This window comes from Lynx rufus, unplaced genomic scaffold, assembly GCF_022079265.1.
Source record: "Lynx rufus isolate CCGP_SWC_20201006 ecotype Redwood Valley unplaced genomic scaffold, mLynRuf1.p SCAF_5, whole genome shotgun sequence".
In the NCBI taxonomy this organism is placed as follows: domain Eukaryota; kingdom Metazoa; phylum Chordata; class Mammalia; order Carnivora; family Felidae; genus Lynx; species Lynx rufus.
The window spans coordinates 119,354,429-119,360,444 of NW_025814867.1; positions in this window are offsets into that span (position 1 = coordinate 119,354,429).

A 6,016-nucleotide genomic window follows, 5' to 3' on the forward strand; every position below is an offset into this window, starting at 1 on the left:
GCAAAGGGGACATGCTTACCCAAAACTTCCTTCTTGTACCCCTTTCCCCATTAAACTATTGCATTAGTTTCCTATTGCTGCTGTAACAAATTGCCACAAACTCAGTGGCTTAAAACTATGTAGATTGATTATCTTACAGTTATGGAGGTCAGAAGTCCAAAACGATGTTGGCAAGGCTGTGTTCCTTCTGGTGGCTCTACGACACTCAAGTTTCTTGCCTTTTTTGTCTTCTAGAGGTTCCCTCTGTTCCTTAGCTCATTGCTCCCTTTCATCATCACAGTTATCTATGGTCTGTAGAGTCCTTCTCACTTCACATCAATGTGACACTGACTCTTCTGCCTCCTGACTCCTTCTTAAAAGGACCCTTGTGATTACACTGGGCCCAGTCAGATAATCCAGGATAATTTTCCTGTCTTAAAATCTACTCGTTAATAAACTTAATTCCCACTCTAACCTCTTTTTTTTTTTTTTCCTTCCCCTCTCCCATGGGTTCCTGTTAAGCATAAGAGACTGTTAAAAACTGAGAACAAACTGAGGGTTGATGGGGGGTGGGAGGGAGGGGTGGGTGGGTGATGGGTATTGAGGAGGGCACCTTTTGGGATGAGCACTGGGTGTTGTATGGAAACCAATTTGTCAATAAATTTCATATATATATATAAAAAAAATAAAATAAAAAAAATAAATAAACTTAATTCCATCAGCAGTCTCGCTCCCTTTTGCTATGTGAGATAGGCATGTTCATAAATTCTAGGGATTAGAGTACAACATTTTTGAGGGTTGGACAGGCATCATTCTGCCTAGAACAACCACGTTTCTTAAGACCTAGGAAATTCCTGTGCAGATGACCCAAACCTGCTTCCTCAGAGCCATGATTGTAGAGTGGGCTGCATTATCAGGGACTCAGCTTAGGCCAGACAGCTGGTCAAGGATCTGCTGTTTGGTGAATTGGGAGGGGAGTAGCTAGATACACAGGTTGAGAAATCCATGTGTGTGTACAGAAGGTTCCATGTTTCTTACACTGGCACCCCAATTAAAGACAAGCCTGGCTGTCATCACTCAGAAAAACAAAACAAAACAAAACAAAACAAAACAAAAAAACTGCTTTCTTTTTTGCCCTGTCTTATCCCAAGAGATATTGGGAAACCTACTTCATGTTACCCTCTCTAATTAAAACTGGTTTGGGGACTTCACCACACCAAATTCCAGCCGTAAAATCGGGAACATTCTGGGAAATTTGGTGAGTGAGGCAAAAATATAGGGACTGTAAACCCCTGGCTCAGAAGAGTTGGGAACATTTAAGGTAATTTTAATATTCTGTTGGAATTATAGTGGCTGGGTAGAAAAGAGTAAGAGGATCAACACCAATGGGTAGGATCTGGTTCCACATCTGAGCCAGAAGGGAGGTGGGATGGTTTCAGAGAAGGAAGAGAAAAGATAAAAGGGTAAATTTCAGGAACTTTAGCTCAGAAGTGCAAATAATCAAGTTTCATCTCATTTATTTCATCTCAATTATTCCAAATAATTGTGACACCTCCACATAATTAACATGACAGTGAGTACACCAGTGATCAGATCACATTCTCTGATCTGTGTGACTCACAACTGTTAAATGCAGTTGGCCTACATTTCTATGCCTCCTCTTTTCTAAAACATCAAGGTAACCAAAGGATGATCTAATCTAAAACCTCTTCTTTTGTATACGTATATGCTTAAATGGATATCTGTGAATATATATGCATGCATACATGTGTGTATAGGCATAAATAGATACTATATAGGCATAAATAGATACTATATATATATATATATATATATATATATATATATATATATATATATGCTTGTTTGTATATCCTTATCATGGGGTGATAGAGAACTGAGCCAAGAGTGAAAAAGATTTGGGATTTTGGTTAGAGTGTGCCAAAAGGAGACATTAATTCTGTAGGAGACATTAACCAGATCATGTGTTTGCTTATTGTTGAAAGATGTTGAAAGATGTTAGACTAGATGATCTTTTTTGATTCTTTTTCACCCTAAAACTCTAAATATCTACCTGGGAAGTCAGAGCTCCAACTTAGCTTTCCTTAACAGGAATTGTTTCTTCTAGATTCTAATTCTGGACAGAATTTATCTTTAGTCTTTCATTTTTTCCCCCCTATCAGTACAATACAGAAATGAAGGAAGGTATCAAAACAAAGATACTGCAGGGGTGCCTGGGTGGCTCAGTCGGTTGAGCATACAACTCTTGATTTTGGCTCAGGTCATGTTCCCGGGGTTGTGGGATCGAGCCCCACATTGGGCTCCATGCTGAGCTCAGAGCCTGATTGGGATTCTCTCTCTCTCCCTGTGTTCCTCTCTACCACTTGCATGCTCTCACTCTCTCTCAAAAAAAAAAAAAAAAAAAAAAAAAAAAAACAAATAAACAAACAGAAAACCAAAAATACTGCAGTATAGAAAGATTTTGCCAAATAACTCCAGACTTTTGAGTCCATGACTTACTGGTATCCAAGAACTACATCTTTGTCATATAATAAATATTTGCACCATAGTAGAGGCCATATGGGGGAATAAGGAAGATGCAGAAATTGGGAGTATGGACATTCTGGATTTAGTTCTGGATTTTTTTTCTAAGTCAACAAATATATACTAAACATCTTCTAAATGTTAAATAACAAGATATAAGTGCTCTCTGCAAGTCTAGTAGAGGAGATATATTGAACATGTAATTATACCAATAATAATGAGCTACATATACATTAAGTTATTTGAAGATACAGTTGGAAGATACAGGGCTTCAAACAGGGGGCTTGCTGTAGAGGAAAGGGGGCCCTTGCAAACTAGCTTTGTGGTCTAATTCATCACTTTACAGTCTAGGTCCAAAGTTCCTCACATAACAAGGAACTTCTCATTCTAACATACAGTGGAGATCCTGACACAGAATCTAAAACCATGTTCCATGTTCTGACCTGAACTGATTTCAGATATGCTTGGATCCCCTACGAGTTTGTAAGTTCCTGGAAGAGTTTTCTTTTCCCCTTTTTAGAATACTTTATACAATAAATGTTTATTAAGCCAGGCATTATATGATTTAGATTACAGATAAAAAAACCACAGTCCCTGCTCTTAAGTGGCCATGGTCATACTGGGGAAAAAAGCAAATGGGAAATTTCAAATCAAGTAGTTGGTATGGTGAGAGCAGTGTTCATAGGGTGCTGGAGTTGCCAAGAGTAGAGGCATCAAAGCTGGTCTTCAGTGGATGTTCTGGAAGATGGTTCCCTAAAGAACAAAAAGGACGTAGCAAGTGAAGAAGGTAAAGGGTGTTGGTGCAGATGTTCTGGTAATATATAATAAGACAAGGTCATAGGAGTTAGCAAGCTCTTTCCTGGAAAGGGAGGTCTAAACTCAGGTGGCTGAATGGACAGTTATAGGAGATGGTGACATAGGGACCAGAATTTGAAGATTAAAGAGTTGGGACTATACATTGTAGGGAGCTATTATAAAATATTTTTTAAAGAGGGACTAAACATTATTACTCTCTTGGATCTGCAGTGGCTGGAACAGAAAACAGTAAGAGGATAAATTGTGTGAAGAATGGATCAGAAGAGGGTTAAGGTTGGGGCCTAGAAATCAGGTAGAAGCCTCCTGCAGGAGTCTGGGTGAAAGATGCCAAGTGAACTAAGGATTATAGCCACAGAGATAAAAGATGAAGGCACAGAGTCAGAAGTGTAAAAGTTGGGATCAAGTGGACTTAGACCAGAAGCAGGGACCGTAAGAAGAAGAAAGAAGTGTCTGATGATTCTCAGATTTCTAACTCAGCAACTGGTAGGTGGGAGTTTCAATACCTGAGCTGGAAGTTAAAAGAGGAGGATCAGGTTGGGGCTATGGGGAAATATTAGTGCTATTATGACTGAGGTTCCTATGGAACATCTATGTGGCAACATCTAGACAGAAGCCAGATAGATGAACCTGGAACACAGGAAAGGAGTATGGCCAGAGGATGTCAATTTTTAAAAAGACAGTGATAAACATTTCAAATAAGTTTGCATATGTCTTATTGATAGGAATACTTCTTCATGACAAAAAGCACAAAATCCAAGCTGTGAAAGCCTGTCATAAATATATTTTTAATATTTAGTAGATGAAAGAATGAATGAGTGAATAAGAGTTGTTATAATAGCAAAGAGTTCCTGTCAAATTATTATAGTTTGTGTATTTGGGTGTATAGTGTGTGCACGTGTGAATATATATGTATTGATGTATGTATATCTATGTAGTTATGTATGCACACATACACATTCATATCAAGATTAGCAATAAATTAATACTGTGCATCTGTATTAGTCAGCTAGGGCTGCCATAACAAAAAGGACTGGTTGCCTTAAGCAACAGAAATTTACTTTCTCACAGTTTTGAAGTCTGAAAGTCCAAGATCAAGCTGCCCTCAAGGTGAGTTTTTGGTGAGCCCTCTCCTCCTGGCTTGTAGACTGCACCTTCGCACTGGGTTTCACAAGTCCTTTCCTCTGTGCCAGTGCAGAAAGCAATCCCTGGTGTCCCTTCCTTTTCTTATAAAGACACCAGTTAGTAATCTTAATTACCTCCTGATAGGCCCTGTCTCCAAACATAGTCACAATGAGCGTTAGACTTCATTGAATTTTGGGGGGACACGATTCAGTCCATAACAACATCAGTGCATTTGACGTCCACATCAATTTTTTTTCTCAGAGAAAGGGTAGTCTCTGGGAAAACAAAGAAACTGTTCTGTGTCATAAAAGAGGATACCTATATTTAAAGGGAGAGATATGCTTGGTAAAGGTCAAAGAGTTTACTGATTTGTAAATAATTATAATTATTTTCCACTTTACTTGGTTATATCAAAATACAATCATATTCCTACAGATTTTTTTTTCTTTTTCATTTTGGAGAGGATTATAAGCTACTTGCAAGTAGATAAACCTGTCATAGCTGAATGGGTTTAATTGGTTGTTATTGCCTATTGCTCTATGGAAACCAGGCAGGAAAAGCCAGAAAAGGTTGACGTCCCACAAGAATGTCATACCATGAAGGTGTAAACTTAAAGCGGAGATCACTTGTAGAAAACTGTGTTGCATTCTTGGCATGTGTGCATTTGGCAATAAAGTTAACTTTCACTTACTGTTAGATTTAATGGAGGGGCTAATGCCAGTTTATTTTGCGCCTGTTCTGTTTTACCTCTTTGCACACTTGGCCTTCGTTTAGCTCTGGCCCCGTGTTGCTGCTCCCCCTAAATGCTCCCCCGGGGGTGGGAAGACCCCGCCCTGACAGGCAGGTGACAGAGACAGGGTGGGAAGCCCGAGCTCTGAGGGCGCGGAGCCTCACGCATACCGTTCCCCTCCCACCATCATCCCGCTGCTGGGAGGCGGAGAGGGCTTCAAACTTAGCTCCAATCCGCAGCCGGCCTTCCCCGGGGTCCCCTGCTGGGCGACCCGCCCGCAGCGGACCCAGTTGGAAGAACTTTGCGGAGCTCGGCGTCAGAGCCTGGAGCGGCGAAGTGCTCCCCCTCCTCCCCAGCGGCCCCCTCCCTCTGCCCCCGCCTCCCGGTCCTCGCCCAGGCTCGAGCTCCGGTGATAGGACGAGCTCCGGGCGTGCATTGTGTATATGCAAACCAGAGTCCCGGCTCCCCGGGGCTGCCCTACCCGGCCGGGGCTGAGGCTGCGGCTGGAGCTGCGGTGGGTGCTGCTGTCTTCGCCGGAGCCCGGCGCTGTCATGCCCCCGCCGCGCGGCGGGCCGCTGAGTCCCGGAGCCGCTATATAAGCGCAGGCAAGGGGACATTCGGAGGGGCTGAAGATGAAGGTGCCCGCGCATGGGCCCCCACTGATTGCCAACCCCTCCCGAGCCCGCGCCCAGCGCGGAGCCCGCGGCCGCCCAGGACCCGCCTTCGCCGCAGTAGCAGCTGGAGCAGCGACAGAGGAGGCAGCTACGGCGGTGGCGGCGGCGCCCGTCGCCGGAGCGCGTAGATCGGCGGCGGCAGCTCGGGGGC